Source organism: Mastigoproctus giganteus, chromosome 7, assembly GCF_048544385.1.
Source record: "Mastigoproctus giganteus isolate SK-2022 chromosome 7, ASM4854438v1, whole genome shotgun sequence".
Lineage (NCBI taxonomy): Eukaryota > Metazoa > Arthropoda > Arachnida > Uropygi > Thelyphonidae > Mastigoproctus > Mastigoproctus giganteus.
The window spans coordinates 136,491,786-136,513,737 of NC_143581.1; the positions used below are offsets into that span (position 1 = coordinate 136,491,786).

The window sequence follows — 21,952 nt, forward strand, 5'->3', positions numbered from 1 at the left end:
AGTCTTAAATGCTCTAGCAGGCTTTTCTCTGCTGCATCTGCCTTTACATCATACACTTGTTCCTTTCGGTGCATCAAAGCAGGTAGCCGACCGGGCTAGCCGAGTGGGTAAAGTACCTGCCTGGCAACCCAAAGGTCGCGGGTTCGATTCCCGCCTCGGGCTTGGATCAAAGCACTACAAAAACCTTGGGAGGTGCAATATGGCCACAGAAGCCGATGCGCCAACACTACCAACTCAAAAAAAAAAAAAAAAAAAAAATCAAAGCAGGTGCTGAAAAGTACAACCTGGCCTTTTTAACACATCTTTCTCTTTCATATAATCAGCCATTTACTCTAGTGGAATTCAAAGAACCTTTGAATAGATCTCCAAATAGTGCAGCAGGACCAGACAGAATCCATTACAGAATTATTCAAAATTTATGTGAAACAGACCTACACATCTTGTTGAGTTTCTGTAACAGGATGTTTTCAGAAAACACCTATCCTCACTCCTGACACCATTATTTTATTTGTGCCCTAATAAAACTGGGCGTGGGTCCTTCTCTTCTCCAAAATTACAGGCCAATATCAATTACAAGCAAAATCTTTGAAAGGATGATGCATGAGAGACTCATCTGGATTCTAGATTCACAAAATCTTTTAACTGGCCATCAGTATGGTGTCTGTAGAAACAGGTGTGTCCTTGATACACTCCTGAAGATTGAATCCCACATCTCTAATGCCTTTGTCATAGGACGGCATCTGGTTATAGTCAACTTTGCCTATAACCAGGCATTTTAAAAGCTTTTGACACTACTGGCCACCACAAGATTCTTATTGATGTATATCAGCGGGGCTGAGGGGCTAATTCCCTAAATAATTCAAAACTTCCTACACCATGCTTTTCAGATCCATTGCTGTAGTATCTTAACAACGTCCCATGTTTGGGAGGAAGGTGTTCCACAATTAATAGACTCAGTACCACCCAATTTGCAATCCATATTAACAGTTTTACACAAGACATCCCAAAAACATTTCAAGTGTATATGCATGCAGATGACCTGGCCATTTCCTGTCAGTCACAGAACACGAGAAACAGCTCCAACTTACATCTAAAATAGAATCTTGGACCTCAAATAAACAATTAGTTAATATACTGAGGAGCAAATTATTTGGAAGAAAATATGAACAGAAATCCACCACTACTCAATTTTGCAAATGAGGTGGACTTCTCCTTGATCCAGAGCATAGAAACAATAATAACTCAGTTTCACTTATTAACACTGTCCAGTTTTTAGGCATAATACTAAACAACGAACTAAATTTCATCCATGTTGCAGGGTGCCGACTGCCATACCTTAATGATCAATGATCAAATCTCTTCTAGGATCTCCAATATATGACTCTCATAGAAAAACTACTCTACAGCTAAATGCTATCCAGCACAGTGCTCTCAGAATTGTCTTGGGTGCTTTTCAAACCTCTCCACTACAAAGCCTTTATATTGAAACAGATGAACCCCACATTACACCTTCATAGGAAATTACTGAATTTGCTCTATGCTGCAAAAATTCATAGCCTACCTTCCCATCGTAGTTAGAAATATCTGTATAACACCACATGGGATTTCTATTACAATAGTAAGCCAAATTAAAATCAATCTGACCAGTAGAACTGACAAGGCTGGAATATAGAGCTGTGCAACATATTTCAGGATGACAATTTTCAGCAATGGGTAAAGAATATCATACTATCATGTCAAATTAAACAATTACATGCAGCTAACTCGGTATCATTCTCAGATCTGTAAAAAACTTACTCTGATGGTTTAACCTCAGTTTCATTACCTTTAACTTAACTAACCTTTACCTTTAACTAAATTTCATCCATGTTGCAGGGTGCCGACTGCCATACCTTAATGAGCAATGATTATTAGTAACATAGTATTTTCACTGCCGAGTTTTATACTGTTAAATTAGCTCTGGATCTTGACTGTTGAACTTTGTTTCATGTGCACTGATGATATACATAGACCAACCAAACTGTAACATTTTGCTGGATCCCAGGCAGCTCTGGCATCACTAAAAATGAAAAAGCTGATTAAAACCTGCAAAACTACTTAATGACATAGCCTTTGATGTTGCCTTTAACCCCCAAACCATTTCAAGTACCAGAAATAGATTATAAAAAGCTTATACAAGCAGAATACAGAAACCACTGGTGTCAACTATGGTATGCCCAAATTAATAATAAATTTCTACAGATTAAAAAATGAACCAATACTATGCCAAAGCTTCCAGCATAATAGACAGGAAGAGACTGGGTAGACGTATTAGTCATCCTTTCTTTCTTAACTCAACTTTTCTTACTTTTTGGAGAACATCCTCAGTGTTCATACTGTTAGATTCAGCTAAATTCAGACATATCTTTATTGAATGACCTCATTATTTCACTATCTGCAGGAGCAATCCATCCTTTGAAGAATATTTTAAAGGGATGCCAAATTTCAATTGCCACCCTGGTGCCAAATTGTGATTGACACCTGGGCACCACATACCCTAGGAAAACCCCTGACTATCTGTAAGGCTACTTTTAAACGGCTATCTAACCATCAGAAGTCTTTAAATCTGTCACATATATTTTGAAATAACACTGATGCACTACTTTGATACATCCACCTGTATGACAGAATTTAATTTTTATTAGACTAGCATTAAAACAATCATGATTAGGCACAATTTGGCCCAAGAGGCCCTTGTGTCCTTAAACCACAAAAAAGCAACTACAATAGGTTTTATTTTATTCATAAACCACACTTACTTCATGTTTTTTTCCAAGTTATGAAATTAGCTTGCCTTTAACGTGGTTTCCTATGGAGGTGAGTGTTTAGACAGGCTGAGCTAATGGTTTTCGAATATGTGATGTTTATTGAGACAGCATAACAATACATATTTTTATTTAAATCATTCTAGGAAAAAATGGATAATCTTTCATTTTATTATCAAATTTTAATTTACAGTAAGTTACTCATATTTATTAACTGAGTATCTTTGATTTCATTAAATAAAATATGATTATTAAATCTCATAAAATATTTATCTAAAATGTCTGCAACAGAGATTTTCTTGATGATAATACTAAATTATGCATCTCAGTAATTTGCTTGATCAGGAAATTCCCTTTATTCACATGACACCTAGGATAACAATCTTTGTGCTGATATGTCACATCTAGTTGCACCAAAATGACCAGATCCAACTATATATTGTGCCTACCAAGCTTTTGGATCTGTGAACAAATTCAGCTTGATTTGGCATGAATTAATTCTGTTATGAATTAGATTCTCTGTTGAAATTAAATTCCGTATTGCTGAAATAAATTGTATTTAAATATCAGTCCCTTTTGTCAAGACACAAAACTCTACTAAATCTACTTATTTATCTAAAGCTTTTGACTCAGTCCAAAACAGATCTTACATAGTTGCTACTTCAATTCCAAACGAGAAAATTTTATCAAAAGAGGTACAGCAGGATTTTTGGAGCCCTACTGGTACCAAATTTTGAGTGTTTATATGTGTATTTCAAATTTTTACAGCTAAAAACTACTGGTAGGGTATTGTGTGATGTAGTGTAAATGTGCTGCTGTTCTTAATTCATAGATAAAAAAAAGTTTAAAGCTTTTAAAAATACTTTATTGTACTTTTTATTGTTTGTGTTGTACTTTATTTATGGTCTGTATTGTATTTTTGTACCTTCATAATTTAAATAATTTAATGTGTAAATTTATTACAGTTTTTTTCTCCGTGCCTTAATTACATTGCATGAAGAAATAAAATACAAAATATTTAGATTTTTTCTGTATTGTATAATAAATGTGTAATCAAATTTGTGGCCTGTCAAAGTGATCAATGTGGCTTTATTCAAATCAGAAAAAATATTGAAATAAAATGCGGAATTAATATGCAGAAATACAGAGGGTGGACAAAATGGAAACATGTTATGTGAAAGTAGTAGTTTTTGCATTGACCATATGATGTTTTTACGAACATGCAATGATGTGTGTGTGTGTGTGTGTGTGTGTGTGTGTGTGTGTGTGTGTGTGTGTGTGTGTGTGTGTGTGTGTGTGTGTGTGTGTGTGTGTGTGTGTGTGTGTGTGTGTGTGTGTTTTTTTTTTGTTTCTTACAGCTAAATGTACTGTGAAGGAAAGATGATAAAATCTGATGTTTTTTAGAGGTGATATAAAAAGGTACATGAAAAATTTACTGGACCTGTCTGAATTTCAAAGAGGTTAAATTGTTGGTGCACGTTTAGCAGAATATTGGTGATTTGTTTAATGTATCCAGAGCAACTGTATCAAAAGTGATGTCTGTATTCATGTATAGAAAAACAAAATCTAATAGGAAAATTTGGGGCAGAAAATTGAAGTTGACTGAAAGAGACCACTGGACACCGAAAAGGATTATAGCCCCCTTTTCTTTGGCAAAACAGTTCAGTGAAAACTTCATAAAGTTATGTAAGAGCCAGTTGTTACTATGGTATTGCTAGAAAGAAGGTGCAATGGTGTAAGGAGCACAAAAATTGAGCACTTGATGATTGGTAACATCTCATTTTCGGATTTATCATCATTCACGCTTTTTCCAACATCATGGAAAGCAAATGCCAAAAGAAATGCATCATTCTTGACTGTCTTGTGCCAACCGTCGAACATGGAGGAGGATGAACAGTAATTTGGACAGCAATATCTAGATATTTTTTGGGTACTATCATCACATTGAATGGGCAAATTAGTGTCACTGATTACTGTGATATTCTGAGTGATCAGGTTCATCCCACAAATGATACCATGTTTCAATACACATAGCCAAATGTGTCCAGTGGTTTGGGGAGCATAAAACTGAGGCTATGCATCTCCCATGGCATGCACAATAACCAACTTAAATATTATTGAGCTACTGTGGGCATATTTGGAGAGGAGAGTGAGAAGCAGATTTCCTCCACTTTCGCTCAAGAAGCTTGAAACATTCCTGCATGAAGAATGATCCCGTATTCCTCCTAAGACAGTTCAAAATTAATTTGAATCTATTCCATATAGAATACAAGCTGTTTTAAAAGCAAATGTGACTCAACACCATATTAGCGAATATCTGTAATTTATTACATTATTTTGTCTACCATCCTGCCAATATGTAGGAGCTTATTTGTGTGGGGGGATAATTAAAAATTAAGCAGCTAAAAATTATCCATTTGTAATGATAATATTAAATTGTAATTGTAACAATATTTGCAATTACAACTAATTATTGCATTCGATCCCAGAGGCTCACATCTGGTGAGTATGGACTAAGCAAACCCAGGGTCCTGAGCTGGCAGGATATCATCATTCTTCTCTTCCTTGGTGATTCCCTTCTCTCTCTCTCTCTCTCTCTCTCTCTCTCTCTCTCTCTCTCTTCTCTCTCTCTCTCTCTCTCTCTCTCTCTCTCTCTCTCTCTCAGGGTAATTCAGATTTTTTTTTTTTTTTTTTTTTTTCTGGCTGGTGCAGAAAAAAGCCTCAGGCTTCCTTGCACCATATGGCTAAGATGATGATAATAATAATAATATACTATTTTCCCTCTCTCTCCTGCACCCTTCCAAAAAGAAACGTGGAAGTTTATCCTTGGATATACCAAATTGAATTCCAAAGGGTGCAAAAACAGTGTGCATGCTTTCAGAAGATGCCAAGAACACCCTATAAAGTTACTTAGTTATCCTCAGGCAGGTTGTTAAAACTTTTGAACCTTCAGTGAGTCACCTTTGATGGGCATGCCAATTTCATGCCTGCGCATGGATATATGCTTGTATAAAGTATACAGTTTTTATAAACGAAAAATAGGAAAAAATTCAAACTATTGAATATTTTAACGCTGTAATGGACATGAAATAATGCATTTTTATATCAAAAACTATTCTTAAATAATTTTTTTAAATGTAGAGTTTAACTGGTCATACTTTATACAGAGGCATGCTGTTATTAGTGTAAATGCCTATTTTGCTTTTACACTAATAGTGGGCACCACTGTGGAAACAGTAAAGCCATTGCAGATCAGTAGATAGATGCCACAAAGTTGATACTATTTTCAACAACTATGTATGTTTTATTATTATTATTACAAGAAAATCAGGTACCTCCAAAATGAATTAAGCATATTATTTTATTTATTTATTATTATTATTTTTTTATCGTTGAGCTACTTAAATTTTAACAGAAAGATATCAGTCGGGAAAAAACACAGTAATTCAGGAATAATAAAATATGCATTGCTGTCACTCTGACAGATTATATATTTTTGTACTTTAAAGGACTGGCATTACACGAAGGCATGTATGCTCCTAGGTTTCTTCACTGGCTAGCCACTGCTGCCCTACTTGAATTATAACCTTTTTAAAATTGACACAAGTCACATTAAAGAGCTACTAGTAATATGAAAATGATATTTTGTGTATTTTATAGTCCATATAGTTTTGGTTATCATGGGGGGGGGGTTTAAATATGAAAAATAGCTACACAATGAGTATTTAAATGTTGTTGGATATTGTTTTAGTGCCTGTGTGCCTATCTGTAAGAACTTCAATTGTTGCAGAAGGTTAAAAAAGGATTGGACAAAGTTGGCAAATAGAATGAGCTGAAAGGCTTGACTTTTTTTCTTTTTTTTTTTTTTTATTGTGCTGTATGAGTTTGCCCTTTACATCATTTTGTCCATACTATACTGAAACTTGCTTTGCATTCACAGCCATAGAAAGGCCAAAACCAATAATGTATTCACATCCTGGAATAAGTTTCACATGCCGAACTTATGCATTATTGCATTAAAATTCATATTAATGCCTTTTCTTACAAACTATAAATGATAAAGAATTAAAATAAAGGGTATTTTAAATTTAATAGGCTGAAAAGATGTTGTTAAAGAGAGAGAGAGAGAGAGAGAGAGAGAGAGAGAGAGAGAGAGAGAGGATTTTCTGGAGACTTGAATGTAGCCCTTCAGTGTAAAATTGCATAAGGTTAAATTAAATCACCATTGCATCTTCATATGCTACACGAAGGTGACTTTGTATTGTGGAAGTGTTACCATAATGTAGCTTTTTTTTTTAATATAAATAAACTGATAGAAGTAAACTTCTCTTGCAGGTGACAAAATGTTTCAGCTATACATCATGCTGTGTCTGTGTTACAGAATATTGCTGTGATCGGGTCGCCACATCTGACTGCAACTTTCGTGGTTGTTACAGCATTTTTGTAGTGTCCATCTGAGGAGTTGCTCCCTCACTCTAACAGCTGATAAGGCACCCTTGGATAAAGGTGTTCATTTCACCCTTCGTGCCCAATTGCTTCAAGAGAAAAGATGAAAGTAGGGTTTAAAGAAGCATACAGAGGAGAAGAACGATGCAAATGTAAAATAGACTAAACTGCTTCAAGCCTAGGCTTTCCTATTTAAAATGTTGGGTGCAAAATTAGCTCATATTTCTCTTTTTAAAAAAGAAATAAAATAAAAGAAGAGTATAAATGCTTCTTCATTGTGCATGCTGCTTGTTAAAACATTGAATTATGCCACTTATTGGTATTTCTGCCTGATTATTATTATTATCATTGTCATCATTATTATTATTATTATTATATATGTTTCCAGATAATTTTTTCCTTCTGTATGAACACAAAATTTGAATATGAGCTATTCATAGCGTTGACTGAATTAAGAGCAAGGGTCTTAATTTGAAAGCCTTATTTACAGAAGAAATTTTATAAAGTCATTGTCTTTTTCATTGTCATGTTTATTAGCACTGTTTGTAGTTTGACAATTTCTGTTTTAAAGGTATAATTTAAAGAATTTGTGTGTGATATCAGCATTCACTGCGATAAAGTGAATGTTGCAGAACTTAAAATCTTGAAGTGTGGAGCATCATGTGTAAGCATGCTTACCACATACGCGCACGCACACGCCCGTGATGTGTACCATGTGGACATAATGAAGGAAATTTAAGCATGAACTGACCAGGCAGTGCCTACTGTGAGTGGATAAATACTTCATTGCAAGTTATGGCCATATGAAGTGTGTGCCTACTATTGCATATTTGTCTTGAATATACTGTATATAGCATCATTGCACTGAGCTGAGTATCACATGCTGCTGTGCAGATGTTATGTGAACACTTGCCTTTCCCACCCGCCCTCATATGAAGATGCATATGGAAGGGAAATTCCAGTTTTATCCTTTAGTTACAATTATCAATTGAAATTGTAAGTGTTATTATTCTTCCTGTAGATAATCCTACTTGGTGGTTACAAACTTTTGTTTAGTTTAATTGAAGTTGCACACATTTGTATATTTTGAAATTCCATTACATGTTCATTAGATACAAATGAAATGTAGAAAATTTTCTGTGAATTACAAAATAAAATTTATTTCTTATTTTAACTTCTTTAATTTGTTTTTGTAATAGTATTAAGCATTTAAAATGGAATTCTATATTAGAGTTCATGTTTTAAGATAACATGTTATGGAAGATGAATAGCCACTTGGTAAATGAAGGCATTACTCTAGAATTATCTGCAGGAATTGCTGTTTACTGATAGCATATATATATAACACCAGTATACTCAAAGAAAAATAATTGACCCGAAAAAATTTATTATTCCCAAAAGAACCTTAACTTTTGAAAAATCATTGTGTGGATTTTATTAGTTATTAATGGGAAAAAATGCCACCTTAGTTTTTTAATTTTGTCATATTGACATTATCCTAATAATTTTTGTTACTCTTCTAATATAAATAAACATTAAAATTCTTAATTTACTTCTTACTCAACATTTACTTGTCCTGAATGCATATTACTGCACACATACATTTCTTGAAGAAAACTTTAAATTGTATCTACAAATAAAATATATCTTTCTAGTAGAAATTCTTTAAGAAATGTGTATTTGCAGTTCATGAGCATATAAATAAAATGTGGTTTTTTTTTTTTTTTTTTTTATTTCCTTCTGATAATGAATACATTTGTATTAGCATATTTGTACAAGAAATAAAATTTGCTTGCAATGAACTTTCACCTATAGTGTACGAGATATGGTAAATAAAGTACTGTAACATTTTCCATCCATGATCATCTATGTTCTATGGAGAAATTATTTAAGTTATGATTACACTAGTTCACTGTTGGGCAGACTGCAGTCCCTAGAGTTCTGGGTAGGTCCAAAATTTTAGTATAGAAACAAATTTGTGAAATTTTTTGCTCAATGATGCTAAAAGGGAATCTTATATCAGTAAAGTTTATGAACCACCATACTAGTTCACAGTTGGTTTGAAGTTCTATTGAAAATTTCATGATGTTTACATCTGTCCTGAAGAAATTACTTTTCTTCAGCATCTTCTTAACAATTCTACAGGTATATGGAGTATTTAATTATTCTAGTGTAATATTTTAAGTATTCCCTTCAAGATCCTGCTGATCTTTCATAGTCAGTATGGATTTTGCATCTACAGTTAGAATAAAAAGTCATAATGGCATTTTCAGTATCTATCACTTATCTCCTTTTTCAATGAGTCAAAATTTTATCTCACTCTAATACTTATGTAACTTATATCCTGAAGAAGATGATAATGTGTGCCCTTTTTTTATAATGGTTATTGCCTGTAGCTACCAAGAAGAAGGTTTAAAAGTTTGCAATTGTCAGAAAACTTCATTTGCCTTTGAAGGCTTACTAATGCCCTCTTGATTCCGAGCAAAAATACTATAAAAGTTCTGGGAAAAGGCATTCTATAATAATCAACTATTTGCAGCCAACATTATAAGCATATCAGATTGAACAGAATTTTCTTATAAGATGGTCTTCCCCCCACCGAAACTGTTGTGACTTTATTACAAGTGATTGGAATTTGTCACATAACCAATATCAGCAAATGATCAAATACATGATTATATCAAAGTTAAGAGAAAAAAAGATGCATAGTAGTGTATTCAACTTGTGTAATCAAGAATAAATTTAAAGGACGATTAGGCAAATCATTAGAATGAGGGGACAAATGAATGTGTAATGGTATGTGTGTGGGTTTTTTTTTTTTTTTGTTTTTTTTTTGCTGATGTTGAATAAGTTTGCTGCTGCTACTACTACTAATAATAATTACAATTTAGAAGTGTGCAAGTAGATAATGAATAACCAAGGCACAATTATATTATTTTCAAAGCTGCAGCACAAACCAAGAAAAATGAAGGAAATAAAAGTACTGTGGTCTCTAAATTACATCATTTCAATAAAACATGTTTTTTTTTAAATTGTAATTTATAAATCTTCCCTCCCTTCATCAAGAAGTATTGTAAGGAACAAAATTTCAGCAACAGGGCCTTGCTTGTTTTTGCCAGTGCACCTGACCATCCTGTTAACATTAAATACCTGGATGACAACATGAAAAATTGTTTTCATTCCAAAGATATTGGAATTGTTGCAATTGATGAACCAGAGGGATATAGTGGTCAGTAGCATAAGAATGCCTTGGCATTGGGGCACCCGAGGCTAGCTGACGAAGTGCCGCCACTAGATGATGTTGGATCAGGATAAGAGCAGAGGGTGAGAATTAATTTTCATCAAATGGCGTGTTTTCAGAGAACGATTCAAGCCTGCCTGCATACTTAAATCTGAGTACATACTGCGTAAAAGCATAGCTCTATTTGCTGTCCAGAACGTACCTGTAAAGGGATCAATTTTGTTATTTCTTAAATCATCTAAGAAATAACGAAAGGTATAATTAAGAAAAATACAGTATAATCCAGTGAATATATTTATAACACAATAAATACAATATAATAAGATACAGTAGAAGCATTCGAGGCTGACGAGTCCCTTTATCAACTAATATATAATTATATATTAATTAAGGTATAATGTTTTAACTGAAGTTGAGGAAACTTGCAAAAAAAATGAAAACAGGTACCAGTCGAAAAGAGGAAGGCGAAATAAAAAAAAAAATGCCAATGTGCATGATGAATATGAATCGATGAATTTCGTTGGCATAAATTCCTCGTTTTTCAATAATTGATTCTGTTGTAATGCAGTTAATTTAAAGATTTGAATCTCTTTAAAAAAAATTAAAAAAAAAAAAAAAGCAGAACACTTTCATTTTTGGCTGGCAAAGCGTTCCATTCAATGACAAGTGAGAATTTAGAAACTAAAGCTATTTTATTGTCAAAAAAATTCCCTGAAATTAACCAAGACCAATTTAAAATTGATATCAAATGCTTTAAACACCAAATAATTGAAATATTGGAAAACAAAAATTCTACATACAATATGCCACTTAAATATTTTAAACGTGTTGGATAAATGGGAGTTGCAAGAAACCTATCCAACTGTTGAAACAAAAGCTTTTAAAATATTCCTTACAATACCAACAACAACTAGCCACTACCAAAAGGAGTTTTAGCAAGTTAAAACTTGTTAAAGAATTATTTGAGATGGACATCAGGACAAGAACACACATCATATCTGTCTCCTTTCAATTGAACATGAACTTGCTAGCAAAATAGACTTCAATGAAATTATTACAAATTTTGCTAACACAAAAGCAAGAAAAATTAAGCTTTAATGTATACTGAAAGGACAGAATTCGTGGGATATCTAGTTCCTGGGCAACGCAGCCCACCTCTTTGCATGTTGTTGTTTTATTCGGTTTAACGACATAAGGGCTACTAAGGCCAGATTGTCTTTGCATGTATATAGCATGTACACTGCATTCACACTGTACAGTGTACTTTGCATGTACACTGCATTCACGTAGACTGTAATTTGATGTCAGTATGGATCATGAGTCAACCAATTTTGAAAGAAGGATGATAGTGGGTGCCTGATGCATGGGTAACTCTATTGCGGGAGTGGTACAGAAATTGTGCTATCCCCGTTCAACAGTATCAGGAATAGAGAATTTCCGGAATAGCATCTGGACGTGGACAGCGATGTGGGTGGAGAAAGGTGGTGGATGAATGTGGCCATCGATGTCTGTCTCGCATTGTTTCGGCCAACCGGAGAGTGACAGTAGCACAAATCACCACCAACATCAACAAGCGAGGTGCCAGAAACATCTCCACCAAGACCATCATGCGATCATTAGCCACAATAGGTTATGGTACCCCCAGAGTCTCATTGCTAACACCACGAAACAGGACTCTGCACCTCAACTGGGCAAAAGAACATCGGCACTGAACCTTGGATGATTGGAGAGGAGTCTCCCGGTCCTATGAGTCCTGTTTCCAGTTATTTCAAGTGGACAGATGGGAGGTGCGTATCTGGCAGAAACCACATGAAGCTATGCACCTGTCATGTCAACAAGGAACTGTTCAGTCAGGTGGATGGTCGGTAATGGTCTGAGACGTGTTCATCTGGCAGATGCTGGACCACTGGTATGTGTGGACGCATCTCTGAATGGTCCAGGTTACGTGTCCTGCCTTGCAAACCATCTGCATCCCTTCATGGTCATCATGCACCCACAAGGCAATTGACTCTTCCAGCAGGAAAATGCAGCTCCCCACAGAGCCATGGTGAATAGAACATGGTTCGAAGAGCATTCCGCAGATTTTACCACCATGAAATGACCTCTCCATTCACGAGACATGAACCCTGTGAAAAATCTTTAGAATGCTGTGGAAAGGTCCATTCGAGCTTTGGATCCTCCACCTAGGAATGCGATGGAATTATGGACAGTGGTGCAGAAAGCATGGATGGAAATACCTGTGGAATGCTTTCATGAACTAGTGGACTCAATGCCTTGCCGTGTGACTGCCATTATCCTGATGAAAGGTGGGCCTACCCAGTGCTAGGTAGGTATCCCATGATTTCTGTTCACTCAGTATAATTTAATAATTTTACTTTTCTGTATAATAACTTTATGTACCTATCCATATAAATCTGTGATTTTATATATTAATATTGTTCCTCTAGTAATATTTCTTCTGTATTATTTGGTTACTAAATAAGAGAAGTTCATTTGTTTTACATTATATATGTATATGCATATAACGAATGATATTATTTATTTCAACTCAATAAAACAACGATCAAAATACAGTTGGATCTCTATATAACGAAATCCATTGTTCGCTTCCAAAAAATCATTAATTAAACAGAAATTTCGATATAAAGAAATATGATATTTTCAACAATTGAAATTAAATTCAGTATTCAGAAATACAGTACAAGATGGAAAATAAATCAGAAATAAGTGAGAATAAATGAATTTGCTAACACATACATAAACGATTTTTCATAGTACCTGATATGCACATTACATTATTACTACACTTAAGAATTATTATTTTGCAAAATATTTGGCTATCTTTTGTTGTACACTGGATTTTAGCCTACATTGATCATTAAAAAAAATGTTTTAATACTCAAATGCATATATGTTCAGGAACATTTTCTTTGCACTGAAGGCCTCATCAAAGTTTCAAAAGGTGCCAACATTTCATGTTTATAAGGTCTAATATCTTCGTTGCCCTCATTTTCTTCCTCTTGTCATCGATATTGATCCTAGTTTTCTTTAAAATAGTCCTTGAATCTGAAATTTTTTTTTTTGAAACTGTCCAGAATGTCGGGGTTACTCGGACATTCAACTACTGTGACCATGTAAACAGAAATGGCGGAAATTTACAGCAAATTGTGGATGATTCACTTCCACTAAACAACAGATGACCAGTTGTTGGTTAAAGGAAACCACTTTCTCCTAAAAATCTGACAGTGCTTACAGTAGAAGGAAAGTACCAAAGCCTATTGTCCGAATGTGGAATACGCCTTGATCTGCTCACTAGCTATAGATACACAAAATAGTTGAGCAGCTCGACTTTTCGGCATGTGGAACAGCTAGTTGGATAGGTTTTAAGGGTACCTCTGAGTTGCAGATGGTAATCTCTTTAGCTCTTAATTCATGCCAGGCAACATCACTTGCCTAAATTGTTTGCAGACCAGAGGTGCGAATAATGCGTAACCACTTAAGTGTCTCATAATCCATTCGTTATTATGGAAAATTTCCTTCATTCTACGGAAACTATTTTAAATGTAATTACCAAGGGGAATTCAAAAAAATTTGCTATAAAGAAGTTCATTAAACAGAGGCCCGACTGTACTTAGTATTATTTATTATGATTTTACCAATTATTGAAAAAAAAAAAAAAGGCGTGTAGCTACGAATTTTCCAAGGGCACCTAAAAACCTAACCATACCTCTGATAGTGGTATTCAAAATGTATTTTCTCTACCTACCCATGTGGCAAATGATCACTGACAGCAAGAACAGGACAAGAGTTTGCATGCTTTAGATTGGATACAATATCCAGATGGTCACAGACAGCTAGTAATGTGGAGATGCAGGAGTCACAATGATGCAGAGCTGACCAACAAGGATCGAATTGCATTGAAGCAACAGAGGGATAAGAGTGCAGAAGAAAGTGGAAATGCAAGCACTGCAAGGAAAACCTACAAAAGGAGCCTTCAGTTTTTTTTTAAAGAAGGGATAGGCATTCTTGAAAATGGCTGAAATGTAGAAAGAAAGTGGTAGAAGTAGATAAGCTTGCCAGATGGTTTCCATAAAACACTAGACACACAAGAAACCTTTAGCAGTGGGGAAAAAATCTCATTTGAAGGGGTAGTTATAGTAAGAAATACTCATCTAAAATATAATGGAACTAAACTGAAATCTTATTTAAAATAACAGTCTATATAATTTATAATTTAACTTATAACTTATAATTTAAATTTTATTTTGAGCTTTTATCAGTACTTTTTTTTAGCATTAATATATTTCGTATCCAAACATAGAGGGTATATTTTAAAAAAAAAAATTAATTCATACAGTGTTGAGAATAATAAAGATTAAATAATACACTTCTGCATAGCAGTAACGATGATTACAAGATTTATTAAAAATAAGAAAACATCTATGTAAGTTTTCTTTCTTCTTCTGATAGGAATCCTTCCTGTCCAGTAAACAAATTGAGAAAATAGCAGACATTTACATGTCAAGCATTTTCTCAATTAGACACAAAGCTCAAATACCAGTTTCCCCTGTATACTGGATGGCTCATCCAGTATACAGGTGAAACTGAACACAGGACAACTCATTGTAGATGGAGGATAGCCACTCCCATCAGCTATAATATTAATTCCATGTGGCTGTAAAAACAAAGTGGGTTCAGCAATGTGGAAGCAGAGAAACAACAGCACACACACACACACACACTCTCCAGCATCCCCTCGAAGTAGGCATCTATACATGGTGAGGTGACCTTCCTGTGGTGCTGATGGCTTCACATTAGCCACACTAGGCTCCAACAACCACAGCATAGATGGCAGGCTAATGCCATAGGAATCAAATATGTTTTTCGTGTGCTGAAACCCATAGAATCTCAGGAGGAGGAGGAGGAGGATAATCTGGTGGTTAAGAAGCATAGATTCAACACACCACTTTTCCCCCTGCTACAACAAGATCACCATCTTAGGATGGCTCATCCAGTATCAATTGAGTAGTGAATTCAGCAGCAAGGGCCAACTGTAGCAGTGCCCTTACCTTCATGGTAAGGGCACTGCTACAGTTGGAAGGTCACAGGGAGATGGCCCATCAGAACTCAAACAAAATGACTCTCGCCCAAAGAGTGCATTTATTGTCTGCTGGCAGCGGGTATCCCCTTGGGTTCTGTGGTGGGTGGAGAACCCAGTTACCAAATTAAAAATATGAGTCCTGATATCCTGATAGTTTAAATTCTTCCGGGATCCCAACGTGGTACCTTCCAGAAAACTTAGTCAGTGTCCCAGATAACGTCACTTTGGCAAAGAGACAGCTGAAAAAATATCAGATCCAACACCTGATAATTCATTTTACTAGTAAGAAGCCCATAGGGAAAATATCATCATCCTATATCTAGGAAGAGTTGGCAGGCTCTCTCCTTTTGGTCAAACAGCTTCTCTCAGGTGACATCCTTGTAGAGACTAGAAGTCAGCATTGAGAATAGCTCCTCTGAGCCAAATCAATAGGAGGAATGCCTATCATACCCCACAAAATACTGAATTCATCCCGAAGTGTTATCTTGAAATGGGATCTTCTTGAAGGGGCCTGAAGAGGAAATCAATTCTGAATTAAAATCTCAAGGAGTAACAGCTGCAAAGCGAATATTCATTTCAGGATAGGAATTTAGTTCCCACTAGAAACCTTATCCTCTAAATACACCAATATCTCCTAATTTAGTCACAGCTGTACATTGCCCAGTGAGGCCAAACATACCTAACCCACAAAGGTGCTTTAAGTGCCAAAAATGTGGACATTCACAAAAAGCAAATATCCTCTCATTGTGTCCTTGCATACCTATGAAATTAGATTATGAAATTACATCATCTTCAGATACAAAACCCACCTGCATTATTTTTAAATGAGAATATCCTTCATATTCAAGAGAATGCCATAGATGGAAGGAAGAAAAGAAATGCAGACTTAAGACAGACATGTACATATATCAAGAGGCAAGAAAAGAGTGACACCTCTAAATACCAACAAATCTTTGTACACTTGGAAGGTCACAGGGAGATGGCCCATCAGAACTCAAACAAAATGACTCTCGCCCAAAGAGTGACAGTCATTTTGTTTACTCTAATTGCATGTTACTTACTTAGCCTAATACTTAACACCCCATAATACAAGAAAAAAATAGAGATGTTGAGGTGAAGGTGGTACCAGAGGATTCAGTGTTGAAGTTCTTTGAGAAGGAAGGAAGAAATGGAACAGCACATTGGAGTCTGACCAATGGATCTATCATGTCTCTGAGGGAGCAAGTGATAATCGTTCATTACATAATATTGCATGTGTTGACAGCACTGGGGAAGGGATTCGAGGAGTTCCTATCCTTTTGGACAACCAGACCTCTATTCCAACCTATGCCACTTACCACCATTGTAGTCCAAAAATATTGTCCATGCAGCTCCAACTACAATTCCAAAAACATCAACCTGATGTCCACCATTTTCAATACATGTGAAATGTACAAAATGCACAAAAGCAATAAAGGCTCAAAATACAGCTTGGGGGATATTCTGAAGTTGGCTGATTGGAATCAGAGTGTGAGATACACTATATGAATGGAGAATAACTATCACATCCATCTGTACCTGAGCGTTGTATCCCTTTCAATGTCGATTTTTGTTTTGTTTTTTCATCAGTGTCATAATATGCAGATTTCAGTGCTAAATTTGCAGGAGTTACATGTTTTTCTTAATGCTGAAAGGAAGTACAGTTAGGAGATCAGGCAGCAGTATTTCTGAATGTGAAGATTGCAAAAGCATTTCAATCGTCTCTAATATAATCACTACCAAACTATATGCAATCAAGCTGGCTCTGGATGACATAGAAAGACAAACTTTTTCCCAGTTGTACACTAACACCTCTCTTGGAAACAACTGTACTTTACCCTCTCAGAAAATTATATTAGAAACAAAGTCAAGGAATTATATAAACTAAATCAGGATATAACAATATGCTGGGTCCCTAGTTGTATGGACTTTAGTGGCAATGAGGTAGCTGACAGAGCTGTAGTGGATCTTAATGAAGAGGAAACAGACAACTTTCATTATACATTGTACAGATTATAAGAAAATTCAGCTGTATGACCAAATATAAAATAAATGATTGCTTGCTTCACTCCTTAAATAATGTGAATGTACAGTACATGTTATCTAAGGCAGGGTGATCAATCACAGTAATCAGGATATGCTACTGAACAAGATATAGACAAATTAGGCAGATGGACCAAGTGGTGACAATTGAAATTTAAAATAGACAAAATATGGGTTGGTATGTTAATCTGGAAATAATCCCAGGTTAACATACCAACTCCATGTTAGCACATTAAGGTAGATGTGAATGTAAAAGAGCTGGAGGTAATTGTGCAATCAGACAAATTCTCTGAACAGTGCAGGCACATCAGGACAGCTCATGGGGTTTTGTCAATGATATACAGAAACTCTGCTAGCAGGGATAAAGAGGTGCTTATTCCTTTGTAGAAGATATATTTAGGCTGCACCTTGAGAACTGTGTGCAAGTCTGGAAGCCTCACTTTAGGAAGGATGTAGATCTGCTGGAAGGGAAACCAAATTGGTGTGAAAGGGAACAAAAGAGTACTCTTAAAAAGAAAGCCCCCAGTTCTGCAAATTTGGAGACTATGCACCTGCAAGGAGATCTGATTGAAGTGTTTAAGGCCTTGAGTGGATGGGATAAGCTCAGTGCTGATGGAATCCTTGCTGTCTCTCAGACTACATAAATTCGAATTGATGAAAGACGAGTTCGAATTTATATAGCCTGAGAGACGTAAATTTGAATTGACGGAATGTTACAGATTGAGTGTGTGGAAATTTTCCCTTGAACTCCCACTAGCATTGCTGTGGTGGGTAGTTTGAATAAATTCGATAAATAAACTGGATGAATCATTATAAATGGCCTCATTATAAGGATTATTTATTATTCACCGTATAAGAGTTAAAAACAGCTCTCAAGTGCTGTATAACAGATGACATCCATTATGAAATTAAATTAAGCACCTTTCGGCAAAATCTATATACTATTCTCTTTCTGTTCAACAGAATCTTTCTTGAGTAGCAGATCCAGATTTCTGGCAGTTCTCCTTACCTTCCCCAAGCCAGTAAAGGATCCTAAAGTTCCAAACAAGAACACTGGCCAAAATGATTTTTACTTCCACTAATACATCAGCTGTTTGCATTCAGTTTTTATAAATAGATTTTGAAAAATAATTCTTAAAATTTTACATAACTTCCTAATTTCTATATATGCAGCCACCCACAATTTCACTAAAGTTAATAAAGTTTAGGGAAGTAAACATGACACTAATCTGCAATATTACCTACAAATAATAATGTTTGTATGTGCTCATAGATGGGTAATGTTTGGGAGAATTGATCATCCAACCCTCGTCAGTCTGCCTCCCACTTTTCCCTTTCAGTAATGGAAAGACAGTAGTATTGTGAGTAGAAGCAGTTCCCAGGTTTATAAGTTTTTTTTTTCCCCAAGTATCAAGTATCAACAAAATCGAAAATATGAACATTAATTGCAAAAAATTAATGTTAAACATTCATAAATACTGCATTTCAAACCACGCATGTAGCTATACAATACAGTGTTCCCCGCCTTTACAATATTAATCCATTCCAGAGACATCATCATATCGTGAATATATCATAATGTGAACCGACCTCGGAAGTTGAAATTTTCGCTATATAACTCTCTAAAAGGTCATTTTTATAGTGTAAATTGTGTTAACCAATTCAAATCATTAAAATGCACTACACTTTCATCGTTATCATATGTTCTGTTATAAAAAAATGTGTGTAGTCCAGTAGTTATGGCACTTGCCTGTGAAGCAGTAAGATGCTAGTTCAAATCCCACAAAATTGTTTAACCGCAGGGGCACATGTCTGGTGAGTATGTCACACCCAGGGTCCTGAGCTGGATATCATCATTGTTGCCTTTCTTGGTGATTCCTCTTCTACTTCCGAGAAGCTCTATCCCCTTTATCCAAAGACATATGCTCGTAATGATAACAGGTTAAACATAGCAATCGTAATAATCATACCCGTTACACTGTCTCGACAGCTGCACTCCAGGTTTTAAGTGGTTGCCTACCTCTGAGAAGGGGAATATATTTTGTAAAAAGGATAGGAGGAACAGGACCAGGGTATGTCTGCCAGGGGCAAAGGTTGATGACGTTGTAGAGCGGATATCATCTTTCAAGGGCACAAAAGGTGATATAGTTGTACATGTTGGCACTAATGATATTAAGAGTAGGAGACCGGCGGAATTACTCAACAAGTACACGTCACTGTTGAAAAAAAGCCGTGAAATAGGGTTGAATTTGAAAGTGTGCAATTCTGCCCAGACACGATAGGAGGGAGTATATGATGAGAGCCTTGTCGATCAATTCGGCCCTGGAAAGATTGTGCAAGGCTCAAGGGGTAGAATTTTTTTCAGCCTGGACTGTACTTGTTAACAGGAGAGATTGCTTCTACAGGGATGGGATACACTTAAATAGAAAGGGTGCAAGAATATTTGCTGATGCTATCGAGGCAGTGTTAGGTGGGTCGGAAAACTGCTAGTTTGGGGGGATACAAAGACTAATAGTTTAACAGTAACCGCAGGCAGAGGTGAAGGTGATTCTTGCACAACTTCTATTAGAATAAGAAGCGACCTGGAGCGAGGGGTGTTGGTGGTTTCAGGGACGGATGGCAGTCATCATGGAATAGTTGGGTATATGGGATGTGTTAGGGTAACAAGGAATAGGCATAGGAGCATGTATGCTTGCATGTATACCAATGCTAGAAGTATAGTAAATAAATTTGATGAATTTGAAGTGTTGGTCAAGACATCAAAGGCGGATATTGTTGGGATAGCAGAGACGTGGTGTCACAAAGATATAAGGAATGCAGAACTGGAATTTGGAGAGTACAGTGTGTACAGAAAGAATAGACAGGACAGAAAGGGAGGGGGTGTTATGCTGTTAATTAAGAAAAACATAAAATCAAAGGAAGTGCACCCAGTTAATATAGATGAACAGTGCTCTGTTGAGTCGGTTTGGTGTGAGATAAGCACTGCGAAAGGAAAAATAAGAGTAGGAGTGTGTTATAGGCCTAATGACTTGAATGAGTACAATGAACAATTGTACAGAGAAATAGAGTGGGCCAGTAAATCAGAATGTCTTATAATGGGGGATTTTAACTTCCCAGATATTGACTGGAACTTGTGGGTTGGTCACTCACACACTAGTCAGACTTTTGTGGAGTTATTGGATGATTGTTTTCTGCAGCAGCATGTTCGAGAGGCAACCAGAGAAAGTAACACTCTTGATCTGGTTATCAGCAGTGATCATTCGTGTATTAAGAATTTGCAGATAAAGGAACCACTAGGTGGCAGTGATCACAGTGTGCTGAAGTGGGATTTACTCAATGAGGTAACTACCGTCAGGGGTAAAGGAAAGGGTTTTTGCTTCCGTAAAGGGAAGTACAGTGGTCTTAGACAGTTTTTAAATTCTGTACAGTGGGATCAACTGACGATGTTACAAACAGTAAATTCTAAGTGGGAAGCATTCAAAGAATTAATCGTGGAAGCGACTAGACTTTATATAACGATTAAGAAATATCGTTCAAGGTTTAGGCCTAAATGGTTATCAAATGAACTAATGAGACTCGTGACAGAGAAGAAAAATGCATGGGATGCATATAAATTATCAGGTGACGCAGAAGCCTGTGGCAGATATAAGCTAGTCTGTAATCAGGTCACAAAGGAAGTTCGGCAGGCGAAGGCGGATTACGAGAAATCTTTGGCAAAAGATGCTAAGAAAAACAGCAAGGATTTCTTTACTTATATAAACTCTAAAAGGAAGGGGATGAATATGATTGGTCCACTTGACATCGATGGTTCGACTGTTGATGATCCTGCTCAGATAGCAAACAAACTGAATGAGTATTTTGCATCTACATTCACACGTGAGGAATTATTACAATTTGAAAATGGAAGAAGGTTATCAAATTGTAGCAGTGTGCTTAATGATTTTGTAATAACTGAGAGCAAAGTGGAGGAGAAATTGTTGAAGTTAAAGATAAGAAAGGCACCTGGGGTGGATGGGATCTATCCAATTATTTTAAAGGAGGCGGCAAAGCAACTAAGCAAACCCTTAGCCATAATTATGAGAGCATCCTTGGACTCAGGTGAGGTTCCCACGGACTGGAGATGTGCAAATGTGTCCCCAATTCACAAAGGTGGATCGAAAGGTGACACGAGTAATTACAGACCAGTTAGTTTAACTTCTGTTCCGGGTAAAATAATGGAGTCGCTGGTTAAAGATGCATTGCAGGATCATCTAGACAAGACTGCAGCAATAATTCAAACACAGCATGGGTTTGTTAAGG

The 21,952-nt window shown here is 35.9% G+C and overlaps 1 protein-coding gene across 1 annotated transcript in view; it reads left to right on the forward strand.

The window, feature by feature from the left end:
* Positions 1–7,612, forward strand: part of LOC150083216 (ubiquitin C-terminal hydrolase 7-like) — a 213,377-nt gene extending 205,765 nt beyond the window's left edge. The window contains exon 5 of the mRNA XM_090378439.1: positions 7,140–7,612. The gene's annotated coding sequence lies outside the window, so the exon portion shown is untranslated. The remainder of the gene's footprint in view (positions 1–7,139) is intronic.
* The last annotated feature ends 14,340 nt before the right edge of the window (positions 7,613–21,952 follow it).